The 20674-nt window shown below is 40.6% G+C and overlaps 1 protein-coding gene across 1 annotated transcript in view; it reads right to left on the bottom strand.

The window, feature by feature from the left end:
* The window catches only part of SLC5A1 (solute carrier family 5 member 1), a 50599-nt gene extending 30178 nt beyond the window's left edge, over positions 1-20421 (bottom strand). Inside the window, exons 1-3 of the mRNA XM_023937668.2 lie at positions 20304-20421; positions 11777-11970; positions 11329-11402 (exon numbers count right to left, since the gene is read on the bottom strand). The gene's annotated coding sequence lies outside the window, so the exon portion shown is untranslated. The remainder of the gene's footprint in view (positions 1-11328; positions 11403-11776; positions 11971-20303) is intronic.
* Positions 20422-20674: the final 253 nt, after the last annotated feature.

The raw sequence follows: 20674 nt of genomic DNA, 5'->3' as shown, positions 1-20674 counted from the left end.
TATTGTATCTGACAGTTTAATTTGATTAAAGAAGTCTAAGTGAAGAGAGGGAAGATCTTAATCTACTAATGTGATAGGCTAATATAAATGTCCAATTTGCTCCATAGGGTCCCAGGGGCTCTTCAGTTAAAAGTGTTTGTAAAGTGGTTGAGAAATCAAATGGGGACAGAATCTTAGTAACACTGTACAAAATATATATGAAGCTTCTTGAAGAAGAAGGTACTTTTCTACAGAGGTACATCCCCCAAATTAAGTGTGATGCAGTCTTTGGATAGACTTTAAATGCTATTTTGTAGAAAGGAGGACATTTCTGAAAGGATTTCTAGTTCATGGCCCTGAGATAATCATTTTCTCCATTAGATCTCTGTTATTTCAGTCCATGTGTGCATTTAGGAGAGGATTTCTCCACGTGTGTCAGAACATCAGGACACGATGAAAGCGGAGCCGCTGATGGGTGGGGATGTTTCCGGGATTTTGGCAGAGCCACAGGCTGGTTACATTTTTAGATGAGTGTTTACTGACAGCAGCACATCAAAAAAACTCCTACTTGCTCCTTACAGGTGCAGTGAGATCTATTTCCTCACATTGTGACGTAAGGAGCTGCACCGAGACAGACAAACCGATAATTAAATATAATGCTCTTCACAGGAAGGAAACTCTTCAAAATATCTGTAGCTCTTGCTGAGACAAATCAGTTCCCCAGTTGTGGCACAGCTGGGCCCTGCTGGGGCAGCTCGCTGATGTTTTGAACATCACGTTTCCACTGTGCCCAGAGCAGAGGCAGGGCTGAGGACCATCAGCATTCCCAAAGTCAGAGCCACCTGCCCCTTTGTTCCAGGAGCACAGAGGCTGATTACGCCTAAGAATGCACAAGGCACAAGGAGGAGGGTTTTAGGAATACCCTGGCTTCAAAAGCCGTATCTTTGCTGTTATCTGGGAGCTGCAGAGGGCAGAAAGCCCGACTGACTGGATGAGCCGGTATTCCCCAAACCGCTATGGAAACCAGGGGATACAGGGGGTGACAGTGGGACTCAGTCATGGATGTCCTCCACCAGAAGAAATGTTCTTCAGGGAGAAAAATCTCCTGGAGCAGTCCTGTGCATTCCTGCTGTCCCAGGATTACCATAAAGCAACTAAAAATTCAGCATTGTATCTTTTTTCTTTCTCTTCATTGGTGCCAGGCTCTTGCTCCAAGATTTGATACAAAATTATCATTTCTACCCAAACCAGTCATTACAACAGTATTTTTCATCCATCCAAACCATGGCACAATGTAAAGCTACAGCCTAGAATCACATTTACTATCATACACTAAATTATTCAGCTCAACAGCGTTAAATGGAAACAATGACACATCCACATACAGGAAAATTATACCAATACTAAAGGAACAGAGAGAAATCCCTGGATTGCTTTTCCCTTTTCCCTTACTCCCCACCCCCTCCAAAGAAACCCTCATAAAAGTCATCTTGGTTTTATGGGGACTTCACATCTCCAGTGTACTTCTTTAAAGCCAGAGAAGGACAGTGCTAGCAATTAGGAGTGGGAAATCAATAAGAGCCTAATAAAGAGCAGTTTTAGCAGCAGAACATAACAACTTCACCTATTTTTCAAGTAGTACTGCTGGAAGGAAAAGCTCCTGTGGGCTTGGAGAGCTCTGACAGCTTCTTTAGCTGCCAGGAAGCTCAGGGGCCCAGCAGGATCCGTGATGGATCCACAGAACAGGTCATAACCACATCCAGTTTGTTCAGCAGCTACACCTGTTCTGTTTCTTGTATCTACAAGATACATGCATACACATCTATATATACACAAACAAGTAATAATTCCTATGTTTTTCCCCCAAAGCCTAGCACAGCACATGAAATCCATATGTGGATCTATCAGAAACAAGGATGATGGAATAAAGCTTTTGGCAGCCTAGCTCCGAGTACAGGCTGGGAGTGTGAGCAGGGTGGTAGCTGGGCAGGAAGATTAGCACTGATGACAGGTTCTCTGTGCCTGCTTGCAGAGGGAGCAGGTGGAGAGCTCTGAAAAGCCCTGTACTTTCACAACCCTGCAGGTGTGGGACTCTGGTGATTCAGATGCAGTTGCACTGTGTGGTACACTGTGTTTAAGAAGGGTGTGTAAAATTTGGAACATATTTTTCAGCATCAGTTAAGAAATTTCATATCATCAGGACATTGTTTATTGGAAACTGTGTTGAGGACTGTAAGACTGACCTGTGCAGATCAGGGGGAGGACTGAAGTCACCCCAGGTATGAATGTAGCTTCCAACACCATCCAGACAGGTCACATGCAGAGGGAACACATCCCACTGGAATACAAACTCACAATCTGCTCTGAGAGATCTGTCCCAGAACAGCAGAAGTCTCTTCTAACTCCTCAAATATCAGTGGTCCTCCCTTAAGCTCATGCAAAAGAAGAAGAAATGTTTAGGAAACATCATGCAAAGATCACAGATAGAATGGAGATGCACATTCCAGAACACTCTGGGTGTAGCCCAGAGGGACAATTAAGAGTTTGAGCTTCCATTTGTGCTCACAGATAAAATTTGATTCCAATACTTTAGAGAGCAAGCAAATCACACATTTATTCTTAAAAACTAAACTGATGACAATACCAGTGAGGCCCTTTCAGTTGTCAAAGAAATAGCACTGTATATTCGTAACTTGGAATTTTTTCCACCTCCTGAAACATTCATTTTTACACTATATTGCCACTTAGAAAAATTCTAAGAGATTTCCTATCAGTAATAGGAGTTTCTATAAGAAAGCTGAATATCCAAATTAAGAAACACATAGAAACCTACTTTTACATGTTCATAAGCTAGAAATTACCTCACTTGACTGAAATAGTATTTAAATTGTACTTTCTCCAAGGAGATCACAAGGGGTAGAGAATAATAACCATTGTTGTACAGTCACAGGACACCAAAGTGATTTAGAGTGGCTATTATTTTACTACTTGTTAATGATTCCTTAGGAGTCCAGAACAAGTGGCAGAAAGAGAAAGGAGACTCATTTTACCATGTAGGACTTTTCATCACGATCAGATGCTTCAGTGAATCCAACACCATGTCAGAGCCAAGGTGACCTTTATGAGCAGATCACTGTTAAATAACATCAAGACAAACTTCTTCAACATTCTGGGGACAGGAGGGGACAGCTTCACTGGCAGAGGTAAGAGCAGTAAGTCCCTACAGTACAAAGGAAGCCTGCTACCAACACTTGTGCACCCACAGCAAGAGGCCAAGAAATCCTCACATGGCTGGGGTCGCCTCCAGATGATGGTGGTGGATTTTAAGTCCCAAACTGCTTGAAAATAATGCAGTGCAGGCCCAGGTTTCAAGGCTTCCCCTCTCACTGCTTAGTCCCTGCTCCATGCTGGTTGTTATTTTGCCAATAAGCACTGGAGTCCCCACCAGTAACAGAAATGTTGTCTCTCACAGTCTCAGGATGCTTTTTGCCACTGGCATATTGTGTTTGAATGGGAGTCCAAAAGCAGGACAGTATCCAGGCACTCATGAAGCTCAAGTGTCCTTGCAGTAGCTCAGAGTTTTTCCCGAGACTGAACTTGGAAAAAAAGCAAATATCAAAGAATAAACTTCTCCACAAATTTCTGCATTATACAACTGTCCTGATTTCCTGCTTTGCAGAGGAAAACACAAGGATATCAGGACACAGATCATTTGAGGACATCCTTTTGTACACTGCGAGCACAAACAGAGCACTGGCAGAGCACAGGGAGCAGGTGGGGCAGGGAGCCCTGCTCCTGCTTGAGAGGGACACTGGGTCCCACCCTGGGCTTTTTGTCACCGAGGTGATTCTGATAACCTGGAGAGAGTCAGAGTGAAGTGCCTGCACCACATGGCATAGGAGGAGAGGCTGAGAGTCTCACTGCGTTTAGCCTCAAGAAGAAAAGGTTTGGGAAAGGAATCCAGCTGAAGTTATCAAACATTTAAAGGGTAATTACAGGTAAGATAAAGACACTTCTCAGGGGTAACCGTGCAAGGGAAAGAAGCAGTGATCACAGACTGGGGCAGGAGAAATCATGAGGGGATATATAAAAAAAAAAATTCAGTCTAAGTGCTCAAGTCCTGGATTAGGTTGTCTAGAAAGACAGAAATCTCTGTTCCTGGAGGTTTTCAAAATCTGATCAGACAAGGCCCCAGGCAATTGATCAAGCTTTGAAGGTAGCCTTGCTTGCCCTTCATGTTCTCTGGAGGCCCACTTCAAACTGAATTATGTTATCTGGAGATCCCTGATACATTTCCTTTTCTTTAAGTCTACCCTGCTGTACAAGGCTGTTTGACAAGCTCATCTCTGCACTCAGGTCTACTACCACAGGCTCCCAAGTCAGAGATTTGACAAACATTCTTACAATTATGGGGCTGAAAAAGTCAATAGTGTCATATACTCATTTTTCACTAATCACTCACTGCCAAATCCTTGAGGCTGTTATCAGGCAAAGTGCCATCACACCCTGGAGAAAGCAGAGTGCACCTCAGGGCCACGCTTCATTGTGACTAATCTGAGCAGAAACTGCATGTGAGCTGACTGAAACCACAGCAGGGCTGTGGGGGCAAAGTCTGGGAGCTCCTAATCACCATTTGTTCAGTTCATGCACAGATCTCTCCAGAGCTGCATGAGAGGTGCCCAAATAACTTCTGGGAAAAGCTGGCAGTGGACTTCACCAAGTGACTGTAACTGATTTATTGCACTGAACTGCTGATGGGTGACTTGCAGACTGAGGCTACGAGTCCCAGTGATCCAGAAGCCTTACCCCATTACAGTAAATTCAGCACTTTTTTCAGACAGCAACGTTAATTCTGCTCTCAAATACAGAAATGATGGTTGAAAACAGGTGGAATGGCTGAGAATAAAGTGCAGTAATAACCTTGGGGTCACTTTGATCCCAAAGCTGAGCACACATGACTGCAGAGTGTCAACAATAACTCAGGCCAGCCTTGGGATCCTGACTGGTCCTGGACCACAAACTGAGCCACATCCACTTTACTCCTCTTTTTTTTTTGCTAGAAATATTTCCTAGAACACAAGTACAGTGGAATTTTGGCAATGAACACCTGTGTAGCCATAGTGGGTTCTTCACAAGAAATTTCTAAGTGCTTTGCAGTATTAGGATGAAAAAAAATTAATGAATCCAATTTAATTCCTAAAAAGAGAAGGATGAAGAGGAAGAATACAGCTTCTAGATTTTAAGAACAAATTGAGAATGACCAAAACAAACAAGCAAAAAAAATTAAAAATGCTATCTATAACCACAATTCATGTTAAACCCATTGTGAGTTAGCTAATTATAACAGATACACATACTATATCCAGAGAAGTAAAAATTAAAATTACTAAGATACTGAATCTGAAACCAATACAAAATACTTCACTTTTTTCTTTCCTAATTTTTATTTTCATATTCTGAATAGACCTGTTAGAAAATGCAGGCCTGATCTTTCCCTGCTTAGCAAAGACTTGTCTTTGATGTGCTTGATAATGAAGAGTAACAGGAGTGGGATAACCAGGTGCTCAGTGGCTCATGAACACAAGAGATGAAATCATACCCAGTCCTGCACTCTCCTCACTCTGCCTGTACTTGGAGCTCAGAGAGTTGCAGTTCCTCGTTTCCCTGCTCATCCCCAGTTATGGCACATCCATTAGCTGGAGACTGCAAGGCTGTTTCATGGAGGTTTCGTGGCACTAATGGGCAAAGTAGATGTTAATAGCTAAAATTTTGTTTTTATGAATTATGTTCCTGGGCTTAATGGCTTATGTTTCCTTGGCAACACACACATCATGTGCTTTTTAATAAGGTTTGTGCATGAGCTTTGTACAGGACCATGCCAGAGATCCCTGCTGATAAGGTTTCTAAAACACTGTGAATTCAGAAGAGTGGATCTACCCTTTGACAAAGCAAGGACCACACTGGCAGAAGAATAAGAGCCTTCCCTAGTCTCTATAAAGGTGCTCCAACTGCAGGTTCCTGCTTTTATTATCTAACTCCTTATTCATGCAAAGACCATCTCCACTTTTTTACATCAGTAAATGTCATTAACTCCTCAGTTATCCACCTAAATATTCTACAATTAGAAAAAAAAAAAAAGCAGAATGATATTCCAGGAATTAAATTTGTCCAGTAAGGCTGCACTGTGGTTTATCCTGAAGAAACCTTGGAGGAAAAACAAGTTACTTATTTTATTTCATATTTTTCTATGTAACAAACCTGCTACAGGAAATAGGCTGCTGGCTGTTACAGAACTTCAACATGCTTTGTGATCCACAAGTGGGTATCCCACATCCACAGAAAAGAACCCTAAACTACACAAACTGTACAGGTGAAAAAACAGAGTTGTGGTGAATATGCACAGGCACAGCTAACTCCTGTGGCTGAAGTCAGCAGAGATCATCACAGTGCTGCTCTTAAGCACTTCTAACCTTTTATTTCACAACAAATATAAAAGCTCCATGTACAAGTCTGGAAAGGTTTAGTGATAGGAGATGAAGACTTTTTTTATATCACATCCATGGAAAAAAGTAACACATTCAACAGCACATAAATCTTGGCTGGATCCAACCTTCCTAACACTATGAAAACAGCAAAGGTAAAAGGAGTGGAACATTGAACCTCTAACACAAAGTACCAGGTAATTAACTCGTTTATATTCTTAGATTGTCATTCATATAGTAGCTAAACCAAGTAGTAAAGAGTACAAACATGTGATCCATAAGCACCTTAAAACATTTACTAACCAGTAATCCATGCAGTGCTCAGAGTTAAGGAAGGCTGACATCCATTGACACCAGGACCAAAAATAAGAGGAAAGTTACAATCAGCACTCATCTGTTTGGCTTATTTATTAAAGCAATCAGAAACTTAGAAAGAAACAATTCTAAACATGGAAAAAGAGTGTTCTATTATTGTATCTGAACCAAGAAACACAAACAAAAGGATTATTAAAAACATGAAAACAAGATCCAATAGATAGGAAGGAAAAAAGAAGGTGGAAGCAACACCAAAATTTACAATGGAACAATTAGTATGAGAGAGATCTTGCAAATCAGAACAGAGCTGATATTAATAGATAAGGTGTGCACTGAACCAGTACAGGTGGCACAGGGAAGCAAAGACAGCAAAACTGTTACATCAGGCTCGTGTAGGCAGAGAACCCTGTCTGGTTTCTCTCCCATTGGGCTCAATCAGTGCAATCAGGACCCCCCAAGTGACCTGCACCAAGCTGAGCATCACTGAGCGTTTAGAATGCTAAACCAGAGCTGCCTCTGTTTGCTGCTCCCCGAGATGGAACAGAATGAGACTGAAAACCAGCCTTGACACCACACAACAGAGCATCCCCAGCCTGTGCCAACCCTGCCAGAGCTCCAGAAGCACCTGGAGAACACACTGAGGCACAGGGTGGGATTCCTGAGGTGTCCTGGACTTGGAATCAATGATCCTTGTGGGTCCATTCCAGCTCAGGATATTCTATAATCACAAAAGCGTAGAGGAGACAACATCTAGAACGTTTGCAAAAAGGTACATCAGCCACAATTTCATGTGAATGTTGCTGACATCATTCAACCACTGGAAACAAATCTTTATTCCCAGCTGAACAAAGCACCCAAGGCATAGCAACTTTCTGCTTCAGAACAGAATTGCTCTCTGCCCCATCAATGACACAAAGGATGAGGCAGTCACGAACCAGCAGCTGCAATGCCATTCTCCAGGAACTGAAAAGAAAATTGATTTCTGTGACTCAACTGCTCAAATCAATACTCACCCTCCCCCTCCTCCTGTACATTCACAGACACTTTTCTTGCTTTAAAATAAACAATATCATCCCCAAAGTTAAGGAGCATTACTGTGCTTGATGTGGTATAAATACATTTTTCAGGGGAAAACATTTTCTGCCTATTACTTTATCCAATGAAAAATTTGTCATCAGTTCTTGTGAATCTGATCACTGACAACCAGCGTGTGACAATTTTGCATTCATGCTCTTCACCTGCTGGAACCAGTTCTGAAACTTTATGGCAACTTATGATTTGAATCATGTCCATCAGCACAACATCCCAACATCTTTGTGTCTACAATCCTACAGGAAACACACAAAAAACCATCATTTCCCTGGGACACAGCACTGTCCAAAGTTATGACATCACACAAAAGGCAATTAAGGCCATTTTAAGTAGATTCTTAATGAAAATTAAGAATTGACAACTGGCTAAATACTAATTTATTAATAGTTTCTTGAGAAAACAGTTTGAAGCAGCAAGAGCAAATACATCCATTAAAAAGGAGAGTAAGTAGCTTCATCTCAGTAAGAAGAAATTCAAGCCCCCTGTGCAGAGACTTGCAGGTGTGAGTTCCAGCCTGCTGAGGAATGTGAGCCATAAAGATCCTGACAGCCAAAACACTCCGAGGATGAAAGCACAGCCATCAGCAATGGAATGTGCTCCTCTATGGGCACTCAGGGAAAAGCACTTCTGCCTTTATTTGCATATATAAAATGATGGATGGACAGCCTGGGTTGGTTTTTTTTTAAATCCAAGAAAATCCTCTTTATTAAATTACTACCAATGGCAGCTTCAGATATTGTTGCTCCTGCAAGTGAAGTAACAACGCAGGGAAAACAATAACTGACTAAACTTTTGCCTCTGGGTTCCACGTGATTTTTTTAAACTGCACATCCAGCTCAATTAATCCTACTCAAAGATAGCTTCTGATGACTGCTAAGGTAAACAGGAGCTGTTTGTCCACAAAAATGATGGATTTGGGACCTAGACTGTAGTGTTCCTACCATTCACAAATTCCCCACATTCTCAATGCCCAGAGCAGAATATTTGCTGCCTAGAAGTACTGGGCTGTTTATTTTCAAAAAAGGACAAACCCACACACATATGGGACCAATTTAATTACAAAACATCTAAGTGTCATCAGTGAAAGACATCTTGAATTATTTTTCCTTAGCAGTAGAAGAACAATAAAAGCAAATCTAAAGTCTGTATTTCCTACCACTCTCATCATTTTAAAAGCATTAAGTGCCTAAAATCCACCCATTTTTTGGGGGTTTGACCCTGGTTCCAAGCTCTTGCCTTAAAGCAAAGGGCACTTGGTGTGGTCCTTGCACAGGCAAGTCCAACATCCAAATTACACCTGCCCTGTGGAGCCCAAAGAATTGAAGGAGAAGGAGCTGGTGAGCTCCACAGGGTTGGCTCTTGATGGCCATGCCAAACTTTCACGTGCACAATGGATGGTTTTTATCATGTGAAATGATCCCAAAGGACACGGAATTGCAGAGATTGCAGAGATTGCAGGGAGGCAGGGGCAAGGTGCTCTGATTTTATTGTTTATTGTCCTTTTTATTGTTTATTTAATTAATACATTTAAACAAATATAAATAAACACGTCTCAGTATGTAATCTTCATATAGGATTATACTATATATAAGAATTACATCTTTTTTATGAATTCCTCTAAAATTATCCTGAACTAGTGTATCTAATCTTATATATAAGCTTATAAATTTTATATATACTTCAGTAGTGGTTTTATCTAAACCTTTACAACTTTATCATTTACTTCATATCTAATTTTATATTTATGAAGTCACAATTTTTATCTAACACAAGAATGTTGTATTTATTTGTAGTGCTACTGTATCAAGTCCAAAGGTGTTCTGATATCATTACTCTGAACAACACTGTCATAAACAACAAGTAACACAGAACAAACTTGTTCTCTACAAATTTTATGGTTTAGGGTGGGGTTTTTTTATTTGCACATTTTTCCTACACAACTTAATAAAAGTAAAAAGATAATGCAAAGATAGAGTAACCATATCATGCTGTTCTTTCAATAAATCAATGTATTTGCAGGAAAGAATGAGAAAATAACTCACTTAGGAGAGAAAGGTGGGCTGGGGAGTAATCTGTTAGCTGGGCTACAGTGCCTCCAGACACAAGTTTTATTCATAGTTCTCAAGCTTATTGCAAAACAAATTAATTCCACAATTCAAAAATATGCTTTGGGAGCACAGACCCTGAAGCACAGCGTAAATAATAGTGAGTGAACTTTCTAGTCCCAGCACTAAAATCCATCCTGTCCCAATGGGTGTCTGCCCCCATCCTGCTTGGCCATGAAGTGCAAGGGGACAATCCTGCAGCCTCTGCAGTCTCTCAGTGAAAGCCCCGGTCTGAGTCTCAAGTCATAAATTCACCCACCAGGAAGATGTCTGTAGAACCTGTACTTTAACTTCTATTACTGCTGTGTAAGTTATGATATTTTAGAATACAGCATAAGAGAGTACTGCTTCCAGGTAAGCAGAGAGTTACATCTTTTAGATGTAAAGCTACAGAGAACCTAAGTGATTTCTGTTAGCTGCTTAAAATCCCAGAGCAACTTGTTTTGTTATAGTAACAAATGTAATGATCACTAAATCTTTGGGGGTTTAATGAGCAAGATGTTATTTCTCTGAGTACAGTACAGAGTGAATACTGTGCAAACAAACTTCTCCAGCAGATGGAAGCATTAGTCAGCAAAAGCTGAGCTCTCCCAGGACTGTCTGTCCTGCAGCACCACAAACCACCTCCGCTGCCACTCACAGAACTTCACCTCGTACAAACCCCAAGTGCTTCACACTGGTGGAAAACAAATCTATAATTCTGTACCACTTGAGATCTGCAGTATTGCTATAGCACAGCATACAATTATTATTTAAATATTTACAGAAACCTGACATTGGTGAAAGTCAGAGACAGGAAAAGCTGGAATATGAATCATAAACATGTGGATTTCAGGTAAAATTTACCAAAACCCCATAAGCTCTACCAACCTTTTCCCATACCTCTCTGACAGTTAAACAAACACAGTCTGGTTTCTTGCTTGCTTTCTCATATTTTACCAGTAAATGTCATCTAAACATAAATGTTTAAAATGTACTTAAATACAATAACTTTAAATTGCCAGGTAGAGTATTGAAATAAAACAAACCCAAGTTCAGGTTCATTCTGAAGCTCAACAGAAAAAGTAACACAAGTGGCCATTACCAGTAGGATCAAATATCCCTTCAATTACAGATTCAGCAGAATCCCAGACTAGTAACTGCAAGACTGTTCCAGCCCAATAAAGCCCAGGGAAGGCCATGATTACTGACACATATTTTACAGTGATGCAAATCCCTTGGCTCACCATGAACAGAACAGCCTGATTTGCAAACCCTACCACTGCATGTTGATTAACTAAACACTGTTTTCAAACTAGAATTGAAGGTTTTATACACAGATCTGAAGCACAAGCAAGTGACTATTCGTGTCTCACCTGATTGTTGGGAACACCTGAGCTCTGACTGGCTGCTGCTCTCCCCCTCTGTGAGCTGCCTTGTTCCTTGCCATCTAATCAAAATGACATTAAATGATTTCAGGTATGAAGCACAACTTTCTTTTACAGTTACTCTGGCACAAAGACTGAGATTGCTTTGTTCAGTATGCTGAACAAATAAACAGTCCATCAAACAGTACTTGTAAATCATAAGGAGAGGAATCCAAAATAAACAAACATCAAAAATCCCCAGCTTCTATTCCCCTGCTTTTCCCCATGCCTAAGTGGAAATTCTGTTCCCCACCCAATGAAGTTACGTTCCTTCTTTTGGATTTTCCTCCTAGTTCTGCCAGAGCTGAGCTGCTACCCCCATTCCAGCTTCCCCCCAACATTTCAGGAGCCCTGGATTTCAGTCAATAGTTCAGGTGCCCCTAAACTCCTCAGTTACCTGGCCTGACACCAGCACTCTCCACAGCTTCTTTGACTGCCTTCCTGTTTGCAGCTCCACAGAAACTGGAAGGATTTTCATTTTCAGCTTGAAGATGACTGCACACAGTGGGGCCAAAGAACTGCTCATTCCATGAACTTCAGTGGGAAGTTTGTAACTGGTTTCTCGTGAAGTCCAGAGCACCTGCAGGGGTACTGAGAGCAGAGACTTTATTTGAGATGTGGAGGCAGTGACACACATGCATGATTTGACTATTATGCCCCAGACATGTAATTCTCTCAAATTGCAGAAGGCCTGGAAAAGCTGTTTTCATAAAAAGTTATTTATTTATCCACAGAGCAATTGCATGTATGTTTGTGGACTTATACAAATGCTGCAGAGGTACAGATCTGCACATCACAAACAGTGCTAACCACTGTTTACATCCCCACATCCTTACATGAGTCACACACACTCACTAAACTTGTTATTGTGTACTTTTCTCATCTCTAATAGTTGCCTCCTACTTTTTATTTAACCTCTGCTTTGCCTTTCACATAGGACATTTCTGGGAACTGCTGGACTCATTAAAACAAGACAGGTGCATGTCAGCAGTGATGAAATAGATATTGGGAAAGGCAGGAAAGAAGTGGAAAACAAATTAGAGGCACTCACAGAGCCTGGTGCAGATGCAGCAAGCTCAGGCTGTGACATTCACTCTGATGTCTGCTGGGATAAATACTGGGCTGGGCTACTTATCTCAGAAACCAAGGGGACCAAAGAGGAAAAATCAAAGAGCAATAGAAACTGCAAGCCCATCTTATGCAGAACCACAGGACAACACAGCTTTTCTCCATTTTATTGTGGCTTGATGTCCACAGTAACATTCAACAGTAGAAACAGGTGGGCAAGATCCCAGAGCCCAGTGGGAACAGCCCAGCCAGAGCACGGTACAGGACATAAAGCAATGGGGTCTTTGAGTCACAGGCAGCCCTCCCTGGAACATAAAAATAGAAATAAAAGTCTCTTCTTTATTCCAGTTTATGGGAACATTTCCTGGCACCCATCAGATGACAAACCCTTTTTCCCAGCTACCTCAGCCAACTCAGTAACCATGGCAACTGCCTCCAGTGCAATGACATCATATGGTTTCCTGGGTAACTGTTCCCAGTGCAATGATGTCATGTGGTCACCATGGCAATGCTCCATGAGGCCAGGAAGAAAGTATTTTAAGTGGGAAGATAGGTCAGAAAGGACAAAAGAGGGCCCAGGGAAGAGCAGGATAAAAGATAATTGAGGTAAAAATATGAACTTTGTAACAAGGATAGATGCAAGGACAAGGAATGCATGGACAGATAGAAGGACAGACAGAATATTAAAAAAGAGACATTTTATGTAATTTGAACTATGATTTGCTTTTGAAAGAGTCTTAATTCTATAATCTCTAATATGTTATTTAGGTCAGAGATTCTGAAGCAAAGCATGAATGGTCACAGGAAGTTTAGGCGTGGTTCAAGCACCGATTTACTGGAGGGACTTCTGATAATCCAGAAGAAACTGTCAGAAATCTCCAGAGAGACACTGAGGGAAATCACACTACACAGAATATATAGTTACATTTTCTAATCTATTTCCATTCTCTGACTGATTACCCAGGGCTCTGTCACAGCAATGCCAATAACCAGGTGTTGCTGCCACACCCTGTCCAGGGCTTGAGAAGAAGATTCCTTTGCCCTCTTCCTTCTGTTCTTTGTACTTGAAGCCACAATAATAAGAACCTGGCCAGCTGACAGATGAAAATGTGTTTTCCTTTCACTGAAAGCTCCTTCAGACCCTCACCAAGATTAAGAGAGTGTTCTTTCTTCCTAATTTTCTAGATCTTCTTCCAATCCCGTTATACTCCCAAATATTTGAATTTAATGAGTACAAATACCCTTTCTGCATTCAATCCTGTTTTAGTTCCGGCCAGTCTCAGCCAGCAGACAATGTTACTGCCAGCTTTATGTTAAATGGCAATAAAACCCCTGGGAAAAAGCTTCTTGGCAATAAAAGGCCAGCATTATTGATACACAGTGTTTTATCCGTGTACACAACCTTGAGTGCGAGATAAAGTAACAAAAAGCTCTGCCTTCTGAGGACAGGCTGCAGGCTAAAAGCTTTTAGGGCAATGTTCCTGAGGAAGCTTTCAGGTCTATCACACAGCATTTTTCTATCCAGCACCCAACAAGACATCCTCACATAGTTTCTCTAAAGCCAAACCTTACTATAGTTTATTCAGCACAGTAATTGCCCTCCACCACTCTTTTCAGATGGAGTTAATGCAGGATCAGATGTAGGGACTGTGATTGTAACACTGCAGCTCAGCAATGCAGGGTTGCAGCTGTGACATCTTCTACTAAAAGAGACTCGTTTTTTACAGCTGAAGTGAAGATGAACCTCAACTGCTCTGTTCAGACCCAAGCTTCAAATAATGTGAAGGTTAGAAACCTAACTTGAGCATGGCTGTAGATGAGATGTTTGTCTCAGACTAACCCAGACTCTCACAAGTCCCTGGCAGCAGTGCTCAGCAGCCCAGCTGTCTGTACAGTTCAGCACAAAGGAAAAAAGCACATTCCTATGCAAAGGACTTTGTACAGTTTGTCAAAAGGAAACATTTTTGTACCTCAAGACCTCATGCAGATTGTTGCTGTTACTCAGATAACAACAATGCATTCAATATGCCAAGCATTTTCCAAATCTCTACAAAGGCAGGCATTAGGGGCTCAGAAAGTCCAATTCCTTCAGAGCAGCCCACTTAGTAAATCTCCAAGGGGTTTCATTGCAAAACCCTGCAGTCATCAGGTTGGAAATGTTCCAGGTGCTTAATCACACACAGCAGAGTGAGAACTGAGAGAGGGAAGAAAAATTCTCAGAGATAAGCAGCACCAGGAAGGATGTGGTGGCCGAGGGAGAGAAACAGGAAAAGGGGAGGAGGAGGAGAGGAAAGGGAGAATAAATATCTCACGCTGTTGATGAGCAGAAACACAAACATCAGAGACAGACACAAAGAAGGCCAGCAGCAGTTCCCTCAAGTTATTCTTCTGTCCTCATACACTTCCTCCCTAAATCAAAAGATATTCATGGAGTAGCCAGCTGCACATCTCACGCAAAAATCAGGCTAAGCTGGGCATTCCCATACAATCAATAGGTCTCACAAACCAGTTACTTCTTCATGAAGTTATCAGAATTATTTCTCCAGGGGAGTGGAAGGAAAGCTCAGCAGGGTCAGCACAAAATGAAGGAAGAGAACTGCTAGAGAAGAAAACAAGTGGGAAATAGGTGGTGAGGACTGTTTTGGTTGTGGGTTGGGATTTTTCAGGCTGTGCTGTGAGACTGAAACATCTTCATTAAACTATTCTTCAAGCTGCAGTCATTTCTAAAACTAGGAATTTTCAAGAAACTGTGGCAAAATACAATATAATGTCCTTTTTTTTGACTTCTGATAAATCCCTTTGATGAACAATGATACATGCCAGCATTAAGTAAAACAAAATGCTGAAAATGTACTTAAAATGGAGAAAGAGGAAAATACAGAGTAATGACTAATGGCCAAGAAAAAAAAATCTGTTATAAACTGTGTTGCCTTAAGTAATAAAGATTAATATGCACAAATATCTAATTCATTCCCACAGTAAGTGCCACGCTTTACAAGTGCACATACAAGTTCTAAGTTAATTAAAAATTAGACAAATTCTGTTCTGATTGATACAAGACAACAAAGACCACACATAACAGAAGAAATGGTAACATGCAGCTCACCAATATGGACAAAGTATTATAGTGAGGAACAATAGTAAAACTTTGCAGTGGCTGCCCCAGAAGTTGTTAAAAGCTTCAGCTCTCAGGCTAGTTAGCCCTAAAAAAGTAGTTGATTTTAAAAAAACAAAAGTTGAAATAACAGAGAAAAATAAGACTTGTTTCTATTGAGTAAGAAATAAATTATAAGGTCAGAAAATATATTTATCATAAGGAATCAGAATATAGGTTGAATAAAATTTGATATATATATAGAATTTTATATATATCTCCTGGGTATTCCTGACTTTGTGTCAGCCCATCACCTGCTGATTAGCACCAAGACATTGTTGTGATTGTGCTAGAATAATTGCATGAATAATTCATTATACCTTACCCAGAGATCTGGCACTTCAGGGGCTCCTAATCAGCTCCTAATCCAAGGATTCAGCATAATCTTTGTGGCAGAATTAACACCATACATACACACATAATGTGTTTAGTAAAAATTTAAAGGAATTGTTTTAAACACAATTAACATTGGGCTAATAAGCTCAGCTAAATCTGGGCTTCACTAACCTAAAAATAAGTTAATTCTGTCCCCTTTAACCTAGGCTCGTGGCCAGTGCCAAAGTGAGGAAGTGTCAGATGTGGAAAGGCAGAGAATGACTCAGCAGTGGTACCAAAGCCTGTTCATGTCTGAGCAATGTTGGGCTCTGATGACACCGGTGACAGGAAAAGTCTGAGCTTCCCTATCCTTCCACACCCATCGTACAGCCCAGAGAGGCCTAACAGAACTTGGTTTAGAAGAGGCAAATAGCAGCCCTTGGAAAGCTTGGGGTGGCAGCAGAGAACAGAGATGTTCCTGCCCTTTAAGGACCCACTGGAATCTCTCTCCCCCCTCGGATGGCCAGCCAGCAAACACTTGGAGAGACCTGGGCCATTCCCTGCCCCGGATCTGGGATGCAGTGATAGGAACAGAGGTGATTGCTCCAGGTGGCTCTGGCTGCCATGGAGACAGGAAGCCACTACAGATGGTGGCCAGGCTGCCCCAGCACAGTGCCCACACCTCATGTCCCTCTGGCTGGTGCTCTCAGGCCCCTCACCCCGGGCAGGTGTGTCACTGCAGTAACTGGGTGGACTTCAAAAACAAACCAGCTGGGATCTGGCATTTTTCTGAGAGTCAAAACAAGGAAAACATGGACAAGCACAAGTTCCTCTTTGCAGAGGGAGAACACAATGCCTTTTACTCAGCAGGGAAACCAGTTAATCACTGCCATCCATCTACTTCTCTGCCCCCTGCAAGAGTCAGATGCTCTTTTGTGCTGTGAGGGCACCACAACAGTCACAAAGCCAGGAAAATGCTGCTCCTGCCACCCCCCTACAATTCCTGCTTCCCTCCAATGTGTGCCTTACGTGCTCAGGAAAGGAATCAACGCTTTTCTGCCATCCCTGCTCTGTAGCCTCTGCTGGAGAAATTCCTGAATAAAGGACATTCCTCAGATGTTCAAACAAGGATGCAGTTCTCTAAATGCCACAAATTTTATATGCAATTACTGCAAATATAATTGGCTGATATTTCTAATAACATATATGTTTATTATCAGTTGTAAATAATTATTTTATTTTATATTTATGAATAACAAAAAATTACTGAAAGTCATATGGACAATGTATTTTGATCTGTTTCTTCTCTTAGACATGTTGTTAAACCACTTAATTCTTCAGAGATGGAAGAGTTCAACTGCTATTAGATTGAATCCTAAAGTGGAATCGATCACATTATCCAATTATGTGAAAATAGCTCATACTAATTTAAGTACATTACTGCACATAACTGATTTCTTAATGATTACCTCCATAAAAAATATATATTCACTGCTGAAGTACTCACAGTGCTTTGCCTTGATGCACTCTGGGGTTTACAAAAACCCAAGTGAATGAAAATAATTCATCTGGCTATAATGTTTGAGTTGGGACAGACCAAGCTGGTTCATAATCACTAGTTAAAATCATTTAGACTAAAATATACAACAAGTAACACTGAAGATTCAGAAAAAAGAAATGTGTATACTTGAAGACTGTGTATATATATATATATATATATATATAAAAGTATATTACTGCATTTATAGTCATTCAGTAGTAGATAACAATTGGCATATAGGAAAGTCATAATAAACACTCTTATTTCTAACAGATGGTTCGATTTCTAACGCCAATTAAAATTTTACCTGGCCTTAACTCAGTGTTCAGAACACATCTCCATTTATTTCAGAAATCATTAAGGCTCAGACACTAAACCATCTGCATCTATGGAACTTCAAGTACTTTAGGCTTGTTCAGAACAAGATCTAAACATCCTCTGTCAATTATGTGTATAATCAACTTCACATTCTTCAAAATCTGCTACTGATTTCAAGGAGGTGCTTCAATGGACCTAAGATCTATCCAAATAGGTTTCTCGTGTTGTTGAAGGGTTTTAGCCAATTTTTCCTCATCAATTATGTTAAATTAATTTAAATATGTGGTGTGGATAGAATTTTAAGAAACCAAGGATCCAAAGCACTGGAATATTTTTTTCCAGTTTTCTCTCTGTCCTTACACTCAAATTGGTTTATTGAAAGATTTCCAGTTGGTCCCATGCTGACAGAAAATGTTTTATAATATATAATGACATCAGTTTTCACCCTTCTAACTTCCATTATCGCTAAGTTATTCTCTTACATTACTTAAAATACAGTCAGGCTTTTCATTTTCCTCAACCTGAGGTGTACTCACGTAATTTTTTCTAGATTATTGTAAAGCAGTTTATTGCAGCTGCTGGAAGAGGCCCTGAAGTAGATTAGGGAATACCCTCATGCTCCTTTGGAAATAGACTGGGCTCTGGAAGTCAGCCCATCCAACTCATAGATGTAGATCACAGGTGTGAGTATTAAGGATGGAAAACCAGAGACCAGAGCCTGAAGTTACAGGCAAGGGAAAGGCAATGTTGAAAACCTATTTTCTAACCTATAGTGAGACCCAAGTAGTGATAGAGTGAATGGTTAGTACCCAGAGGAACTGTGGTCCTTTGATATGTGTTATCCATGAGCCTCCAGTCTTTTCTTAAGGTTTCTGCTTCCCTAGGACCTTCACATTCTCAGTGCTACTGCTCATGTTGAAGAACAGCCTCTCAGGACAAAGTTTAGTGTCCCACAGCTTCGGCACATTTTGTTCCAGTGGCTTCAGTAGGGTGTGGGTGTGTTTGAGAGATGAACACAATTGTTCCTATGAAATCATATTTAAGCAGACTAGGACACAGACTGAAAGTATCTTTGTCACTATGAAGACCACACAATTAATTTAAGGGTTGACTATGCCATAACTTTCAAGTTCCATTAACATCACAGAAAATGCTGCTTTACTGTTAGCAGCTGTCAGGTTGCTAAAAACTGAAGGATATGCACAGGCCTTGCTAATATATCAGCACACCCAGTGTGACTGAACCTGTCAACCAACAAAGATTGCCTGTGAAAGACAGAAAAAGTTTCTGGGCAAGAGTAGTGCTCAGATAGACCTTAATGAAACCCTCACCATGTCAAGAACCTTTTATGCTTTCAAGGACACATAAAAAAGCCCTCTGGGAGCAGGGGGGAAAGTCACTCAATTTTGAGTCTTTCCATTGGAATTACCCCAGCTTCAAAAAATGTTGTGAACTTCAACTAAGCACCTTTGGTGAATACATCTGGTGTTTTCAAACAATGAATTGGGCAAAGCCTAGGATTTTACGTATTTTAGAGTGTGATAGGCAGAAGACATGACTTGAGAGTCACCTATGAGAATTACCAGATACAAAATACCTGAATCCTGTGTTCTACTGAAAAACATTGGAATAAAAAGTTCATCAGCTTTGGTTTCTTCCAGATCACAGTAAGGGTTACAAAAAAAGCATTTAGCAATCCCAGGGCCCAGGAAATGAAAAAGCTGCTGAAGTGGAAACAAGAATATGGATTGCACTGGAGCATTTTTTTGTTGCTCCATAGAAAACCCTCTACTAACTCCTACCAAAACACAAACATGAAAACATGCTCTGCATGTCATTGGCTCATTTACTGACACCTAGAAAACACAGGAGAAGTATCTGCTTTTCTACTGGGAATCTAATTCACTGCTACACAGCATCATTCTGCAGATTCCCTTTGGTGTCCACTTTGGATCCTACACACCAGGGCAGCAGCCAACCTTCAGCTGCCAGTCCAGGGATGCCAGACCTGCTGACTCACTTGCAAACTACATAATGCTCATGGTTTTGTGATAGAGTCTGCACAAGACCTTGAAACTAAAATGAGAAAGGACCCCCTGGCTTTTGAATTAAGAAAAATATTAATAAAAAAGGTATTTCTATCAACAGGGAAATAAACCTACCAATTGTCAATATTATTATTGACCATCCAGTGTTTCAATGTAAGAAGACAATCTTATGGCCAAGTTTTACCTTGGTTCCACAGGGGCAGCAGGAAGGTGTGTTACCTGTATTCTCACCTTTTTCAGATGTTGTGTTACTCTTTCAATTGTTGCCAATTTTATTGATAAAATAACACTACAATTATCTCTAAGATGATAGAATACATAAATGCACACAAATCTACCATTAAAAATTCTAAAGCTCTGATACTTAAAAAAAAAAAGTGCACTGCTTTTTAAAAGTATGAGCAGTTGTTGTGGCTAATTCTGACCAGTAATAATTATTTCTATCATTAAAGACTATCTGTTCTGGTATATGAGAACTTACATGACCTTTGTGCTAGCTCAGGTGCCAGTGGCAGTCTGGATACAGCTAACTTTTCCTGCTTCTGGGGCACACCATGACAGAAGTGTGCACAGCACCAAAAAATGTACATGTACACTAGCTGTTGGGAGAAAACAAAAACAACAGTGTTAAGATTGTGGACTAAACTTAAGTGAGCTAAATAGAGAAAGGCAGTCTTTAGCAACAAGTATAGCTTCTGTTTGAAGCAGGGAAATATGAAATAGCTACTGGGATATTCACATGTAAAGCTGATTTGGTGATCAGTACTTGAGAGAAAAGAGCTTAGAAGTTACAGTGGACAGAATCAAACACAAGTTTCTGTATTGATAAAAACTGAAAATTATGTGCTTTAC

Source organism: Cyanistes caeruleus, chromosome 18 (genome assembly GCF_971803275.1).
Source record: "Cyanistes caeruleus chromosome 18, bCyaCae1.hap1.1, whole genome shotgun sequence".
NCBI lineage: Eukaryota > Metazoa > Chordata > Aves > Passeriformes > Paridae > Cyanistes > Cyanistes caeruleus.
Note: the sequence above shows the minus strand (reverse complement) of the source record. Positions and strands in the feature narration are given on the sequence as shown.